The sequence below is a fragment of the Cardiocondyla obscurior genome, linkage group LG14, assembly GCF_019399895.1.
Source record: "Cardiocondyla obscurior isolate alpha-2009 linkage group LG14, Cobs3.1, whole genome shotgun sequence".
NCBI classification, from domain to species: Eukaryota; Metazoa; Arthropoda; class Insecta; order Hymenoptera; family Formicidae; genus Cardiocondyla; species Cardiocondyla obscurior.
Window position 1 is genome coordinate 109,369 of NC_091877.1, and position 18,308 is coordinate 127,676.

Genomic DNA, 18,308 nt, shown 5'->3' on the forward strand with positions numbered 1-18,308 from the left:
CGATCCAACCGTTCAGAGATAATAACAGTAATTTCAAAACGAGACTCGTTCGCTGATTGCACGCGTTAACCGCGTCTTATCTCGGATTCTTCGTTTGCATTTGTATTTCGATTTAAAGATTTTAATAAGCAGTTGGTTAAACTTTTATAAAATAGCTTACGAATTTTATGCGAGCGACAATTTTAAATCGTTAATCGCTCAGTTGTTGTAAAACTACCTCGATTAAATGATGACTGCTGAAATCTGTCCTCATGTTCGCGGCGCGATTAAAAAATAATCGACACATTTTATCATTGGCCTAGTCGGGATTACGCGCGACATGCCGTAGCGGTATCTTCAAGCAACGAGAAATCGCAGGAAACTTGAAATACAGTTATCCGCTGCGTTTTTTCATTGCAAGGCCGAGCGAAGATGAGGCAACGTGTTGATACATCAATCGGTCAGGTTCCGCGTTCACGGATTAATACAAGGTGTTCTATTAATAAAATATAGAGACTTGACAAAACTTTGGAATTCCAGAAGATAAAGAACAGGATCGTTTTTCCGAGTTTACGATTATACAATATGTGTATTATCGCGGACGATGTAACGGCGACGACAATTCGGCGTGTGATTTCTATACGCGTGTGCGCGTGAGACCGCAGGTGCTTTTCTTCTTGTACATTTATATTCGTTAAAAGATAAAAAAATTATTTAAAAATTCGATAAACGACCGGGGAGGCGCGTCTGTGCCATTTATCAATCGTGCGAACGTTTTACGTAAAAATATGCGAACATGTTGCGAGCTCTTTTATTTCTTTTTTTTTTTTTTTTGCGACCTCACCGATCGATCCACGACGGTGGTCACATTAATCTTCTCAACACTATACTCTTGCAATTCAAAAAATAAAAATAAATTAATAAAAAAAATTAAAATAAAAAGAAGGAAAAATATTCACATCACGATCTTTACTTTATTTGCAGCGACAGGTTAATGAAGGTGCGCGTGCACGCGTACGGATCGGGTCATGTGCGAGCTTTACAAGCGACGGGATGTAAACCAATTATCGATAATAAAAATCAATCAACGGAGTCGTTAAGAAATTTTTCAACGACGTTTATTTTGTACTTTACTCGCGACAATGTAGTCAGATTGAACCTCAGCTTCGACGCCCGGCGACTCGAGCTTCGAGTAAATGAAAAATTTATCGACGGCAAAGAGGCTCCCATCGCGTGGATTTCTCTTTTTCCTTTCTCTCTTTAGAACGTGTCATGCTGTAATCAATTACGCGTGAGATTCCGGATGAACGCGTTAAGATTCTGTCCGCCGTAACTCAAAATTAGCTTTAATAAGTCATTAGTCGCGTCTCTCGGAAAATTATTTCCAAGTGTGTCATCGCTTTCCGCATAAGACGAAGCTATCGGTCGCTACACTCGACGAGTAATAATATAATTGCGCTTAATTGATTCCTCCCCGGCGTTACGCAGCAACTTAGTTAAGTGAATCATCCCCGCGAGTTTTTCTTGACGCGAAGCGGTAACGTTATGCAATCGTCTTATCGCGCTCGACGTAAGAGAGAAAAAAAAAAGAAAAAAAAAAAAAGAAGAGTTGGCGGAACACCCCGGCACGTGGCTGCGAGAAAATCCGGCAATTGTAAAGTAATTAGCGGCACGAAGTTAACGATTACCGAATAGGTTTTTTTTTTTCTTTTTTTTCTTTTTACGTCAAGGAATCGTTCAAAATTAGCTGAGCGACGATCGCGAATGAATTTCGTGCACGCAAACGTCTTTATAATTTTCCAGAAACTAATGAATGTCCGAGCTTATCTGATTTCGTCTAAACGTCACTCGTCACGTTCGACGTAATAAGAGATCGCGCGATTTTAAAGCCACGTAGATATTCGTTGCGTCATCCGAGTAAACTCATCTTTGGTGTTTTCCAATGAGAAGTATCCTAATTAAGGGAAACGTCATCGGGGAGAAAAATTTTTCCGTTTCCTTCGTTCTACTGGTAGAGTATCATTTAACTAAATACATTAATATTTTTCAGTTACATTAAGAGATACATGCGAACGATTTTTGATGATAAAGTTGAAAGTAAATTGATCACCGTCGATTAGATCATTAACACGGTTAGCCGAGAGAGAAAAAAAAGAAAGGAGCCCTCAAGGGACTTCAGTGGAACCTCCAGGAATTCATTCCACGAAGTGAGAATTCGTTCGCGGTGTGGCTATGATCTCCTAGTTAAGACAATCGCGAAAGCCGACCAAGAAAATGCCCGGCCGAGTTTGAGCTGCGCGTTCGCTAAAATACTCAAAAGCCACTGCAATTAACCAAAAAAAAAAAAATAATAATAATATGCTTCTTATGGATTTTTAGTTTGCAAAAATTAAATTCGCAAAATATAATTCTAATTGCTTTTACAACCACAAAAAATTAATAGATTAAAAGTTTTACTTATAATTGAGTTTGAGTTATGATGAAATAGATTAATAATATTAAAATAGAATTTAATATTTTTCTCGTTCATCAAAAAAAATTTTGCTGAGTAAGAAAGTTCGGCGCGTATATTTATTAATAAGAATATATTGCGCGATTACTTTTAAGTGGCGAATCGACTAAACCTAAGTATTTATCATAATGAACGTTCAACTACTTTATCATCTTATCTCTTGTTCGGCTTGTGGCATAAAACTCGTCCGTTATTGGCCGCCGCTCGGTGGTTCGATCCGAAAACTCGTTCCTGCACGTCATTTTCCCTTTCAGCTCCGCGTGCGCTTTTATTACGCTCTTTCCGCAACGCGCGACGCGAGTTATCGACCTTAAAACCGCAATGAAGATTTATCTCTATCAACCTTATCTCGCGTTAGTCGCCGAGGCGGGCCAGAAATAGCCGGCGATTATGCACGACGATACGTAAATCAAGGTGCATCTAATATCGTACCGGGACGCAGCTTCGAGTCTATTAACGACGATGTTTAACTTTCGTGCGGTAAAAGTCAAAGTCGAGCTATTAATATATATCGGTAGCGCTCATTCAAGTGTAACGAAATTCATTATTTTTTCGTGAATTCGAGTTTCTGCATTTCTAATGAGAAATGTCACCGCACTGGTCCCTCACCTTCTTCCGTTGATTGAAAATGAAGCACCAAACAATAGTCAGCTCCGTTACGTAACCGCGCCGCGTGTGTTAGCTGTGCGATAATTATAATTTTTTTTTTTTTTTTCCCGGGCAGGTACTTATTTTTCGCTGCACTCGCGATTATCGGCTCGTATTCATTGACGTTTGATGAATTTATTCATGCTCTCTTTATGTTCCACGCACGCGGCACGATATACCGAGTCGGTAGAGTTAATTACCATAGATGAAAATGCATTAATGTCAAATAGGTAAACGGACAAGCGGATAGAATTGCTTTCGCCTCTGGAATTCTTTTCGTTGCCTCGGGCGGGTTAAGGGGAGCGAGGGAGGAAACGGCAGAGGAGTCACCGTGTCATTATGTACAACATTCTTAACAGTGTCCACGCCACGTATATCCGCAATCAGTGTCTCCGCTCTCTCGGTTGATGCAACCGTTAAGTGAGTTTGCACAAAGCGCAACCGGTCCGTGTCCCAAAACCTTTCCTTCATAATCGCCCGAATCCTTTTACCTAACTTTACGTTCGAAAAACAGGATCGCCTTCTCCTCGTCATTCATCGACGTTGAATTCCTAGCTAACGTCGGGCTCAAAATTCTCCCAAGGGTCAATTTTTCCCGAGGTAGGTCACCCTTAATCTCAGTTTAAATGCTTTCGTATCTCGAGCTTTAACAATTAGAGCAAAACGAAATGTGAGCTAACCCGGGATTCAAGTTTATCTGCATTGGCAGAAGCGGGCCATAATCGCCTAAATTCTTTCGCCTAATTTCAACGTCGGAATAGGTTCGCAGAAAATAGTCTCCGTCTTTCTCTGACGTTTATTCTACGCCGAATTCTCAGCCGGCGTCGGATAAAGTTGCGTCAGAAATCCGTAGAGTGAAAGCGTTACGCATATTGGGTTATACTTATAATCGGGACTTTGGTTTCGGCGGTTTGATAAGGATCATTGAAATCTAAATTAAATGCGCAAAATTCGAGAAATAAAAAAAAAAAAAAAAAAAAAAAAAAACAAAAATTAAAAAAAAAAAAAGAAAAAGTTGAGTTAATTCAGCAGTAATACAATTTAATTTGTACTGCGACACGGACGAATTTGTGGGAAATAATTTACGAGTCACTTTTCCGCTTAAATCATTCTACACGCGGCGCATTTGCCGGAGAATTATGCCATTGCATAATGGAATTTCATAACAGTATCTTAATTGCGAAGTGATTTTCATAACGAGCGTTCTCGCGTCTTCGCGATGCGCCGGCTGGCTGGATTAGTTTTATTTGAGCGAGCGCATCGGCGCTCCAATTTTTTCGGTCGCCGTTTTAATCGCTGATCTGCTGCCGCCGATCGGCTCTCGAGATTTCAGCTGGCCGCCAGGGAGATAAACTTTCGTGCAACGAGGTCAGTTAGCGAAAATATCCGCGGGAAGAAAATGGAACGCGTAAAATCTGCGCGTGCGATGCGCTCGCTCGCCTGGCAGTTTAAAGTTTATCGAAGCATGGATGACGAACACCCGGGTTTTACTGCGACGCGGAAGGAAGTGGCTGCTCGCCGAGTAGGCCGCCCTACCTGTTCACGACCCTTTCGTTGCCGTAGCGCAAAACAATTGACTAGTCGCGCTCGCGTAACCGCGTTCTCCGGCGCATGCTGCGGCGCGACCGGAGGGCCCCGTTTGTTCCGGGAGTTCCCGGTCCCCGACCCACGTTGAAAGTCGCAGCGAACCGATCTTATTTTTCTCTCTCTCTCTCTCTCTTTCCACGTTCTCGTCCACCTTCTACGTAGTCGTTTCTCTCTATCTCTCCGCGCGTACGCTAGCGGCCACCGTAGGGCAGGAAAAAGGAGAACCAACGGGACCGACGAAGATGCACAGTGACAGAGGGGGGGCGCGCGAAAGGAAGGACACACGCGAAAGGAGGAAAGGCGAGAGAAGAGAAGAGAAAAGGGACGTGGAGAAAGAAAAAGTCGCGCGTGAAGAGAAAGAGAGAGAGAGAGAGAGTAAGAGGGGGCTCCGTCCGGGGAACGACGGAGGGTACGCGCGGACGCGCACAAAGAGACGAGAGGACGAAGGAGGAACGACAATCGGGAATAACACGCGGGGGGTCTCGACGCTCTCTCACAACGGAGGACGACGGACGAAGGGAGAGTGGACGCGAGTCAAGGAAGGGTGCGCGTAGGGAGCGAAGGAGTAGCGGCTGCGGCGGCTGCGACGCCGGCAGAAGCGGAGGAGGAGAAGGTGGAGGATGAGGAGTGGACGAGGGGGAGGAGGAGATCTCTCTCTGGAGCAAAGCGCGGGAAGCAGCGCGAGGGGGGCACGAGAACGACGGTGGAGTGACGGTAGAGAGGGGTCCGGGGGGCCGGTGGGGGTCTGGCAAAGAAGCGCGGATCTCATTGGTTCGCGGCCGGGCCATATTATAAGCGGCTGCAGTCCGCGCTAGTTAATGTTAGCTCAAGCCTCCACGAGAGACGACGCATCTCTCTTGTCCACCGTCGTTTACTACCGCTGCTACATACTACTACTACCGCCACTACTATACACTCACCCACGTTTCTACGATATCGCGTGAGAGAGCCGTTTTAAGAGACGTATATAGAATCCCGGTGCATCGCAAAAAAGGGAACAGAGACTGTTAACCTGCCGAGATAACGCACGCTGATAAGACGCGCGCCTACATCAGAGAGATCGCGATCCTTCCGCAAACGCCGTACGCGCGCGCTTGATTTCGTCCGCGAGAATTCGAGAAGAGGTCACCCTCTTCGTTCCCCTTCGCGGTCTTCGGTCCAGTGTTCACGTCGTTCGGCTATTGTTCGGAAACGCGTGTCGATCGTAAGCGGCAAGAGTGTCAAAAGTGAGCGAAGAAAAAAAAAAGAAAAAAAAAAAGAGGAGAAATCCTAATTCGGCGAATCCAAGGAAAGAAGAGAGGGAAGCGCGGGAGATAACAAAACAGAGAAAGGGACTTAGTTTCCTTTTAGACGCGCGAACGAGAGGAGGCGTATCCAGGAGGATCCAAGAGCGCCGAGATAAGCCCAGGACCCCGAGTTCAAGAGCGAGTAACGCTACGAAGTAAGTCCCGTTGCATCACTCGTTGAAACCTTCCCGCGAACGAAATTCGAGAAGTCTCTCGGTTGTATCTCGATCGTATCTAACAATATCGACATAATAATACCGACGTGATACATGTTATATATAATCCGAGAGCGATTTTTTTTTTTTTTTTTTACGCGTGACGATATGACAGCGAGACCCGGCTGTCACGAATTTTACTTGTTTGGCCGTTCGATTATATCCGATTTTCAGACCTGAGTTCGACTGTTCTCAAAGTAACCCCCCTGCCGACAAATCCTTTCTTCTGGACCTCGCGTTCTGTTCGCGTTCGCGATTTTTTTTCAAACTTACGAAGCTCGCGTTACAAAACAGCTGTCAAGAATTTATATCGATCCCGATAAAAAGAGCATCCCGCGCGAATCTTGGAGAGAGCAAAGATGTGCTCTGGGACTCGATACGCTCGCATTTTCCCGCTTGTTCGTATCGACACCGGAGAAGTAGAAGCAAACAGGTGGTCGAATAGACTTCGATCAGCAGCGCGTTGTTTTCCGCAGCTTTTATCATTTTTATCTTCTTCCCGAAGAACTCGCCTTTGACGAACGTATTTAACAATGCGATCGAGATACGAAGATCTGTTCCAACATTATTGCGCTTAAAATTATTTAATTTAAGATTAATAAAATTTTATAACGTCCCGTAATATCTCTTAACGATAAAGGGAAATCTTGTCTTACGATACGCGCGTTGCTTTCACTTAAATAGCGAGCGCGTAATTTCAAGTGCTAAAGTGCGCCGTTAACCCCTCGTGCACTTGACCTTTGCACACTTGCGCGGTGCTGGATGGTGATTCAAGGGTGGCAGATGGTGTCCCGGCGTTTTTATTTTCGTCCGGTACCTCGATCCCGGGCGCGATTTAGCGAAATCAAATTTATTTTATCATCGACCTTTTTTCTTTTCTTTCGCGATGTTAAATTATATTTTTACCTCAAACACATTTTCATTATCTTCCATGAAAATGAAATGTGCGATCGGAGGGTAAATAACGCGCAGCTTCTCGGTAAGCTTCACAATGAAGGTCGGAGTTGATCAATTCCGCCAGCGTTTCTTCTAAGCGGTCAATATTTATATTCGGACGCGAGCGAAGTTTCTTTTCCTCGGCTTCGGTAAAAAAGAAAGGAAAGAAGAAAAAAAAAAAAAGGAAAAAAAAAGCGAAAGCAATGCTATGCGCTAAGGCGACCGCGTCTAAGCACGCGTGCACGCACCGCGCGGGGCGGCCTCCTCTGCTCGTTTTCAGTCACCCGTTCTCTTTGTCCTTCTATCACGGCCCACGCGACGTATCTCACCGTTAAGACGAGATGTAATTATTTTTTTCTGCACTCGTAATAAATCGTAAAGGCGCGATGCAAAATTAGACGAATGTTAGAAATATTAAAATCACCTCGAGCTTTATTGCGTCGCTCGCAATCTTCACGTTGAAAGGATTTTTTACGCGATCGATCGATGAAGATATAATTACGGAGAGCTAGGTTTGTCATTTTTATTGAAATTATTGCGGATTTAAATTGTTGAATGACGCGAATGCAAGGTAAAAACGATAGTGCCATTCGACGTAACTCGCACCGACAAAATGGGGGAACCAGAGAGCGTTCGAGAAAAGGTCGAGAAAGACGAAACGGTGAAAGGGAAGGGCGTGTGTTACGGGGTGTGTCTATCTTTAGAGTTCATTCAGAGAATCTTTTGCTCTCGTATGGCCGGGCGAGGGCCAAACGTCAGTCGATTCACGCCTTGGCGACCCACACGTACACACGCAAACTCACGTGATCTTTTTTTCTTTTTTTTTTTCTTTCTTTTTTTTCAGTACGTAAGCTAACGCCCGTTAAACATGGCCTAAATGCGACGAGTGCCTTAACAGGTGTGGAAGATTCACGTTCCGAGGCGTGTTTGATGAGGCCGTTTAAAAAGACCGACGATACTTTTCGTACTTGCGAAACTCGATTAATTTCTGTCTCTTTGGCTTAGAGTAATTAATTCATTAGTGGTGGACCGATTAGTGGAAATAAAAATTGGAAAAAAGGTTTTCCCGGATCTCTTACTGTTCGTTCTTCGAGATGATAGATCTCGAAAAAAAATTTAATAATAATAAATCGGAAAGAGAAAGAATAAATATATATTTTCTTCCGGAATCGCTTATTGATCTTACGCTTTTTTAAGGAAGAGAACTATGGCTTGCGTGAGCGAATAGATCGAAAATTCGAACGAAACGACTGCTTCGAAAAACGATCGAATTAAAAAAAAAAGAAATAAAAAAAAAACGACGATGGAGGTCAGCAACGATTGACGCGTTCGGTGGTCTTCCCGGAAGTACGAGTGCAGGCTCCAGACGTAACGGGCCCTTTCCTAAACATCTGCCGACCCAGAAGAAGTCGAGCGTGCGACTGTTTTATGACCTCGTAATTTCATCGTCGACTTGATCCATTTGCCAAAGAATCGCGGAAAGGAAAACGGAATTTCTTCGTCTTTCACGATTATCTTTCTCGGTAAAAAAAAGGAAAAAAAAAGAAATATTTTATCGACTTAATTTTTTCGAAATAAATTTTAAATTATTATTTGATTAATATATATCCTTAACGTCGATTGCGTTATAAAGGTTCCTATATTTAATCGAGCTCCACAATTACAAAATACATCGTCAACGTTTGTTCCTTTTCCGAGTGAAACGTGAACGATAGATCACGAGCAGTACATTGCAAATACCCGCGGGCGTGTGCGAAGAGCGACGGAAAGGCTTAGGATTGATTAAATCCGCAGATAGCGAACGCAGCCATGAGAGACGAAAGAAAGAAGGAAAAAAAAAAAAAAAAAATAGAGATGAAAAATATCGTAATTTTTTTTTTTCGAAGGTCGCTCACTGTTACATTTTTAAACGTCGACGCTTTTCCAGGGAGAAATCCGCAAATATCGCGGTGTCCTTTATTCCAACGCGTATCGGCATCGCGTACGCGACACCGGCTGCTATTTCGAGAGAACGGGAATGCATTTACCTCAGCGTGATGTTTTACAGTTCGCTTTACGAGTCGCGCCGCGGGAATTGCATTACGCCGCGCGATTCCGCCCCTCGATCGAGTATATTCCCCCGCGGTAAAGAGCGCTCGTCGAAATGTTTAGGCGCGCCGAGCAAGGCGTCCCTCGCGAATGTTATTGACCCCCGTGTGAAAATCGCGAGACGAAGCTGCCGCTTATAATCGAGAAGGCGTGGGTCGTAAGTTATCGCCATCAGCAGATTAGGCGAAGTGTAATCAATGGAGTCGTGTGTCGTATGAAACGCAAAAAGATAATTCCCGATGTGTTCTAGTTACGCGACGACTAAAGTTTGTACGTCGAGTGCAATTAAATCCGCAATGTGCGCTTTTCGTATAAAATTCGTGCGACTACCAATCGTTGAGAGTAAGAACAACGGCAATTAATAATTTCGCGATCACAGCCTGCGATATTTAATTCGGTATATAAACGAATTAATTAATTAATTATTTATATAAAAAAAAGGAATTAAACGAATAAAAGAAATGATATTGAAAAAAGTTAATTCTCTGGAGAGCTCGGTCCGGTTGATCACGCTTCGCGGGAGATCCATCTCGTTGAAGTCGTTAAGTTTCACGGCGCTCAACCGTCTCGAATTAGAATCACTCGGCAGCAGTGTCGTGACGAGCCTATTTTTAGATCCTACTACAGCCATCAATGACCATCGATTAGCGTCTACGTTTCGGAGACGGGAAACCGAGCTCCTACGACGGTCGCCGTGTCCTTGCCCGCGCTAGAATATTCGCGTTACATACGTGATCCGTACGATCAATAATTTATCCCGTCTCACGGATTGTGATTTATCCGTTTCAAGCTTTCTCGGGGAGTCTCGGTATCGCGCCGCCATTCGATCGGGCGTAAATTACACGTATCGGAGAATACGTATGGGAGATACGCACGATCTCACGCCCGTCCTCTACGCACGAGCGAGCGCGATCGCTCGGATCGCTTCTACCAACGTTCGGATTGTCAGCGCGTATTTATCCTTGAGCCGCCAACGATTTGCGCACGATTAAAAGATGAATCCTCGAAATCGAAACCTCGAGCGGGGCCGCCTTTCGATCGACGATAAAAAAAAAAAAAAAAGATAATAAATTGCGTGCGCCTTTCGGATAATAATTTTCCGACACGCGCGTCGCGGATGAGAGACCGATCTCGTGCCCGAGTGTCTTAATTCTTTCCTGAGTAAAAACAGAGTCACGTAATTAAAGATGGGATGAACGCCGGGGGCGGAAGGGCGGGTGAGAGGTGCGCTCCTCTTTGGGTGGTAGCCAAGCCCGACGACGTCGACGGAGCGGAGAGCAAGCGCGCGCGGAGGAGACCCCGGTGTACCGCGAGCCGCGGCCGCGAACACGAGGCAAGAGGAGGCGAAAGACGGAGAAAGGCACGGTTTCTCGTAATGCGAACCGTAGGACGCCAAGCTGTCTGCCGGGACACCGGTATGCCCCACTACTTGGATCGCGGCCGTCGCCGCAAAGTGGTAGTGACGGCCGGTGCCGGTGCCGGTGCCGGTGCGGCCGCGGTCCCTCTTGCAGCGCGAAGACCCCATCCCGTTTCTCTCGTTGGCTTGGTCTGCTGCCATCTAGACATCGCCTTCGCAGACTGAAAGTTCCCCGAAGATTGTTTCTTAAAAGCCTTTAATTAAATAACTCGTAAAGGAAATTAATTCGTGACGGAAGAGCCGTCGCTTTGGATTACGTTTCGCAAAAACACTCGGCGCGAAGCGAGAAGGTAAAGTCCAGAATATAATCGCGATCAATGGTCTTCTATCGGTTTGAATATTTTTTATAATAATTCCTTTCGCCAGATCGGCTTCCCGTGCTCGTCTACCTGCTTGCGAGAAATTATCGGCGACGTCGCGTAGAAGGCGACCTTTCGCGGTTTCTAGAGAAGTTTCTAGACAACGTCCCTCTCGATGCCCATCCGCGCCTAGCGTCGGCAGAGCGACGTTTCATCGTGTGTACCTAAGCGACGCGCAAGTGGAACGTGCAAGAAAGAGTAGGCAGCCGACAGAGCCGGTTCTGCCCTATATACGCGAGATAGTACGCGCATTCTTTCGCCGATAGATGTTCCGGCAAATCGATTATTCTGCAAAATATTATTCGACGACTACCGAGCACTCGAGTCAGAAAATAAACGGTATCTATCTCGTCTAATTGTAAGTAAAAAAAAAAAAATAAAAAAAAAAATAAAAAATCCGCGCACTGACGCTCTTCGCATCTTCGGCGGCACGGTGTTACCGGCGCGAATTTATTGCCATTTTTTCCAGGCGCGCGACGTGCTCCTGATAATAGGAAGGCCGATGAAACGTGGTCGCGGCGCGGTTGTTAGCTGATAAGAGCGCGGCTGCTGGCGAATACCAGCGCAACGGGGTTAACGCATCTCTAGAGGCTGACGCGCGAGCCTAGGTACTCTCAGCGGGCCGTGTAAATAAATCGCGCGAATCCCTCCGCCTCCGCCCGCCTTGCTACCCGCGTCTACTCGACGTATTCGCGCCGCGTGCACGGCGCGGCGGAAAGACAGAAGGCCCTCTGTTGCGAGCGTACACGGTGCACGCTCGATCTTAAAACCCGCGGGAGTTCGACGGTAGAAAGTCTCGCCTTGGAGAGCCTGCCTCGAGTACAGGGTGGCGGACGCAAAAGGAATAGTCCGGCTTCGTTCTATAAGAATCTTGATAACGGCGAAAGAAGGACGGGCGCTGCGTTACAGAAAGTTATTTCGCTCGACGTATCGTTGCAAAGAACGTTTGCCGTTTCGCGGGCTGGTATAATTTACGGATCGTTATCGTCGGACCGGTGCGATTGTTAAAATCAGATCGTCGGGCTCGTCGATAAGCAGGAAATTAAACCTCGCGAAGCCACCGAGCGATCGCGCGATGAGAAAAAAATTATCGCGCGCGTGAGAAAGGGCTTTAAAAAGATATACGCGAACGCGACAGTCAAGGGGACGTTTCGTCTCGAGCCCCTTTTTTAATTGCAAACCGCTGCGTAATTCTCGCCGAACGTTGCGGATGCGTACGACGCGTTTATAATTCCGACGTTCCGCTTCTCTTCGCGACGTTTCTTGCCGACGAAGGCTGCGGCGAAGAGGTTCGTTGCACCCGTTCGCGTGCCGCGGAGAGGCAGGCGAGAGACGGTCTCGCTGAGGACAAGGCGCCGTTTTGTACGCGACTCGCGAAATCCAGCCTGGTCTGTCTTCGTAGCAAATATAAAGCGAGTCTTAAAAGGAGCATCACCGGCGAGGTTTTCATTTTTCATACGCGGGAAATACTCCGTAAACCTCGGTGCGCAAAAAAAGTGGACGGATCGTAAAGCAAAAAAATTAAAAAAAAAAAAAAAAAAAAAAAAATAGCACTTCGAAGAAAGACGTTCGTTTCTCTTAAAGGAAACGGTCCTCCCGCAGATTTATTGTCGCGATTCTTACAATGTGTGCGTGCGTGCGCGTATGCACAGGCTTGGACGATCAAAGGAAGGGCGTGAGCGCGCGCAGAGGATCCACGGCACACCTGTTGAGCATTCCTTCACGAATGCACGCGCGTGTGAGCCCATCGACGCGGCGCGGCGGCTACGTGCGTCACATACGTCATCCGTGTACGCGGGTCCACAGGTGTGCTCATTAATTCCGCGTTGCCTGATGGTGCGCGCCGCACCGAGGCCGAGAGGCCCGCGTCGATCGCGCACAAAAAAGGGACAAAATCGATAGCGGCTCGTAAGTCTCGCGGCCGCCAAGATTTACTCTCTCGTTTCCGTACAAAAGATTATGAGATATTACAGTATAATAGTAATTTTCAAAGGAAGAGGAATCGTACGGGAATTCCTTCGGGACAATAATAGCGACAAAAAAAAAAAAAAAAAAAAAAAAAAAAAAAAGAAAAAAGAAAGAGAATTTCACTAAGCCGTGTTTCACGCCTGCTGCAATAAATCGCACGTTATCCGTGACGTTATCTCGTATCTCCGTGCTGAAAGAAGAGCCCCCGCGGGAGAGAAAAAATTGTACAACAAACTAGACTCCCGTCTCTAATTTTAGGTTCAAAAAACCGAGGCTGCACTCGTGAAAGTGATAAATCGCGCCGGCGTAACGCCACGACGATGGATTTATTGGCCGCGGACGAAAAAGCCACCGCCGCACTTTAATTCCCGGAGTAACGCAAATTACGGCCGCGAGAACCCGCATATGCGGTCAGTAATTAATTGAGATATCGGCGGTAGATAGTAGCGTCAATATGAATTGATAATGCGGCCGCGTGCTACGGCAACCAGAGTTGCGCGTCCCATCGATGAGAAATATGGTTATTGACTCGACAGATGATTGACGTTTACCGGACACTCTTTGTGCCGGCACGGGTGAATGTATTTTCACGGCGCGAGAGCTTTATACGATCCTATCCGGTCGGCTTGCCAATCTCGGTGGTCTTATCTGCTACGACTGCTAAACGAGACTACTAGGCACAAAATAACGACCGCGATGCAGAAAATAGAGAAAGATACGATCTTTAAAAGCGAGGTTTTCGAACGTAACATTATTATTTATTACGCGTTAGGTTCAAGACACGCGATGAGAATTTAACCGGCGATAATATTGTTTTATTCAGCCTGTTAATTATAGCATATTATCATTGTAACGCGAGATAAAAATCTCAAATTTTTAACCGTCGCGTTGCCCGAACGCGGTGAACTCTTGGTCAAACAGATGACCGCTCGTGGATCAAACCTATGTGCGCGTGTTAATATTTATATAAAATGGCCTTAATGCGCGCAACGTTTCTATTTGCCAACCTTGAATCACTTTTAACAATAACGTCCGCGCGGGGACGAGAACGAATCTTCTGTTTTATCGGGCGCGATCCTCGCGGTGGGCGGCGCGAAATTTTTAATTAGCGGCTAATCAAATAACTCGCGCTGTGGGGATCGCGTTACTAATTTACGGAAATACATCGACATGTATCCGCTCGATCCTGCACCGTGAGGGATCTCTCTTTTTAGCGAAACTCTAGATTTTCCTCCCTCCCCCTCCCTCCTCTTCCTTCTCGATCTCTAACCGCAGGGTGATATAACCGCGACTTGGTATCGGAAGGTAACATCATCGTCGCTAATTACAGACGCACGCGGCACGAGAGGGGCCGAAGGCGATCGGGAGATAAAATCGATTCTACGACGGAGATATTCCATCCGGGCTCGCGATGAACGGCCGCCGCGCGCAATTGTGCCAAGTATCTCCCGTGAAAAAAAAACTTGGCCGTTCGATTAACGGGCCGCGTGGGGCGTTATACCGATCGGAATCGCTTAGCATTTATTCATCGCGCGAGCGCGCAAAGGTCAGTAAAGGCCAATAGAGCCGTCCTTATATAATTATCGCGAGCGGGATTGACGTCATCGATTTTACCACGGTGCCTGGTGCCACCGCCGTTTGTTCCTCGCGCGAATTACGGCCGGCAAACAAAAGCGAAATCCGCTTTTCCTGCCGCGTGGAGATCCGTTTCCGCGAAAATAATTGACGGCGGCCTCGATCGGACAATCTCCCGCGCCGCCGCGGGCCAAGTTCTCCGAATTTTATTCTTTATCTTCTCGCATGGGCGGCATTATTTTTTCTGTGCAACACGTGTCCGGCTTGACCTCTCCCCGATCTTGCGGAACGAATGCCTCAACGATTTACGTCGCGCTAACGATCGGACACGCGCTAAATGACTATTACGTATAGGTGGATTATTAGCCAGCGCGCAAAAGAAACGTTTTTAGAAAGGAAGCATTACCGCGTTCGTGTTTGCCGCGAGAAAAATAATTGCCTGGCATTATTACGCTGCACGATTACGCGCGATTGTATAAATTATGAGTAACAAATATTGTTATGACAATGACATACTATCGTGTACGATCGAAATAAAAAATAAAATCATAGTAACGTAGCTATCCATCAAATATAAAATTGTACAGCATTGTACGAATGATCTTTCTATTGACACTTGTCGCAAAAAGAAAAAACCAACAGATGTGACTGAACTACAGACCACCCGGTGTAAAAAAAAAAAAAAAAAAAAACGCCACGACGCTCTCGGCTAAGGGGGTTGAAAGATCCCTCTCTCCTCTAATAATACGTTTTTCATCGAGAAAAATCACTCGTGGCGATACCGTCGACGCACCGCTCCGGGTGTGCATATCGAGAGCTCGAATCACGCGAAGGAAGCACGGCGGCAGCGGCGGCGGTGGGCCTTTTGCATACACGCGCGCATTATCACTCACGCATACGCACGCATGCAAGCGGGACCGTAGGCAGGTAGGTCCGCGGACGTCAAAGAGATCGGCGGAGCTCCGGAGAAGAAGGAGAGCGCCTCCTCGTTGCTGCTTGATTTACGGTTCCCGTCGTCTTTTTATTTTATTTTTTTTTTTTACTTTTTTTCTTTTCCCCTTTCCTTTCTTTCCTGAGGAGGGGACCGCCTCGTTCCGCCGCCCTCTCAGTATTTTCGTCTCCGTTTCTTCGCCTCCCTTTCTCCTGCCTACCGAAGCGTATACAGCAGTGTGTGTAGCACACGTATCGTATGGCATATGTTATGTGGTACATGGTATACCGGCGGCGGTCAACCGCCTAATTAGAGGGCCCGTCCCTCCTCTCGCCTTCTCGTTCGGTTGCCTCGACATCTTGATCTTTTCCTCTCGTTTTTTTTTTTCTTTCTCGCTCCCGTCTCTCGTCCTCCCGCACCGTCCGCGTCGCACATACGCGTGTAAAAACCACAATCCGACCGCAGGCTCCGGTGAGCGCGTGCGGCACGCGGTGAACGAGCGGCTGTACCTCGACGCTCTCCTCTCCACCGGATCTCCCCCGATCCGTGCATCGCAAGCGCAAACGAAGCCCGTTACGTTAGATAATCAAGAAAGTTCGCACCGAGATTACTTTACAATGCCGAGCGATCGATTCCGTACGAGCCCGCGCTGGGAAGGTACACGTGGATTTAAAACGCGAGTTACGCACTCGCGCGATGATTGCCGCCTTCACGGCCGTTAAATTTCTGCGGTAATTGCGTAATAATTACGTAGCGATTATTGAAACGAGCGCGTGTTTTATAAGCAACGGTTAAACTCCCGCGAGAGAGATATACTGTATACCGAAGGGCAGCAATTCTCGTTACCTTGCGGGCGTCGTTATTCCGCTAAGTGGTTCCGAGGACGATTGGCAACGATTACGCCACGAAATACGCACGTCGGAGGAAAATGCGATAAATCACCGAGGCTCGATTTCCCGACGCGTAAGTTTCGTGTCCCAACGACAAGGCTCTTGGAAAGAGAGAGATTTTCGACGGCTATTCTCGCGACGGCTGAAAATCGGCTCACCGCGACCGGCCGCGGAGTCATTATTGTTCGACGATGGGTCCACCGTGGGACACACTCGCGTGCATACGTCGGCTTCGCGTATACCCAGCCGCACGGTGGTCGGGCCGGTGCGTATATTCGTGCGCGTGTCCATACATATCGCAAACGAGGCGATCGCGCGCGGTCGCACACGCACTCATGGGGGCCCCGTCGCGGGACGAGGGGTCCCCTCGCGGATCCCGTCCGGCAACTCCTCACGGGGATTGAGTCATCCGGCACGAGAAAAGGACCACCTGGCGAGGAGAGCTATATATCTAACAATACCGCCGCGCGGCTCCTCGAGCGGAGTCCTCCTCCTTTCTCTCCTTCTCGCTCGTTGTCCTCCCGGGGCTCGATCGAGCCCCCGATTCCCCGCTGACTTCCCGCCGGTCACCATCAACGAGAGCGTGTAGGACACGCGGTCCAATCCCCCGCCCCCCCCCTTCTCGAGAGAGATCCCGGGAACGCGTTTCGGTAATTGCACGCGTTTCGCCGCTTCTTCTTATCCTCCTTACCGCGGTGCTTTTTTGCGGAAGCCCCTCCCCCCACCGTCGGTGCACGGTGACTTTTTCAAGCCGCCGCTCTTTCGGCGTACGCTGTTTATCCTGCTTTTATGCCCCTCCCCGAGGTAATGACGGGTCCGCGCGGTACACGCGTGTATTCTCTACCTGAGCCGCCGCTGATCCTCTTAATGTCATCGCGATGACGGGCAAGCCTCACGGGCGCAGGTCGTTGACCTAGCCCCGACCGATCGGGGGATTGAGATTAGACGTTCTGGAGTTCAGAGACGAAAGAGACCTGTCCACCCTCGAAAGCTCTTTTTCGCGTCCTACTGTGAACGAGTCGTCAGAATTTGCCAGGCCGAAGAACGGCGTTTACAAAGATTAGTCTAAGATAATTGTTCGGGTTCTTAACGTTGCGATTTACATGCAATTAGATTTTTTTTCCGAGCTTTGAGCTTTCGCGCGTCGAAGACGTAGCTGGACGTTTCGTATACTATAACCGTATGCTATAAACGAGCCGCCGCGGAGTAGACCGCCGAATTCGAACGAGCGCGTGGCTTTTTGCCGAAGGAGCCCTCGCAGATCGCACACCTGTACGTGGTTCAGCCGAGGAGAGACTCATCTATCGCGGGAACAAGTAGTCTCCATTGACCGTTTCCTCCCTTCGCGCATCCCCTTCGCCCCGACACCCTCTGCGTATTTTATCTTAGGTTATATGTACACGTAAGGTGCATACGCTTGCGTCAAAATCACATCTAAAATGGTATCTATAAAAAGGACAGACTTGTCTAGAACATCAATTTGCAATACCTTAATTTGCAATTCCTTAATTATTTTTAAAAATTGCGATTTCGTACAGCGTACAATCACGATTTAAACATTTCGTTTCTATCATAAATTTAAATACCCTAAAACAGTATTAAATAAGAACATGTAAAATTTATGGTATTTGAATATTCTTAAAAAAAAGGTTGTTTTAGAATAATTTAATTAACCTAATTACGGTAAAAAAAAAAGAAAAAAAATTAGTGCTTGGTTATTAAAATAGAAAAATTTTAATTATAATATTGATAAGCCTATCGATGATTATATTTATAATATCAAAATTTATCTTTTATTTGTATTTTATGCATCGCGAATAAGAAGACGATTGGCTTTCGTTTTATTATTCGACATTTCGATTCGCTTTTGCGTCACCATGCGATATTACGGAACGACCATTCATTCTCACTCGAATT

General features: G+C 46.8%; 2 protein-coding genes across 5 annotated transcripts in view; one reads left to right on the forward strand and one right to left on the reverse strand.

Annotated features, from left to right (window-relative positions):
- LOC139108126 (peroxisomal leader peptide-processing protease-like) overlaps positions 1-18,308 on the reverse strand; it is a 51,141-nt gene that overhangs the window by 22,002 nt on the left and 10,831 nt on the right. The window lies entirely within an intron of this gene.
- Itp (ion transport peptide) overlaps positions 1-18,308 on the forward strand; it is a 34,243-nt gene that overhangs the window by 8,337 nt on the left and 7,598 nt on the right. The window contains exon 1 of one of the 4 annotated variants that reach the window (XM_070666206.1): positions 4,165-6,167. The exons of the other annotated variants lie outside the window; for them this stretch is intronic. The gene's annotated coding sequence lies outside the window, so the exon portion shown is untranslated. Of the gene's footprint in view, positions 1-4,164; positions 6,168-18,308 lie in introns of those variants that run through there. 4 annotated transcript variants of the gene reach the window in all.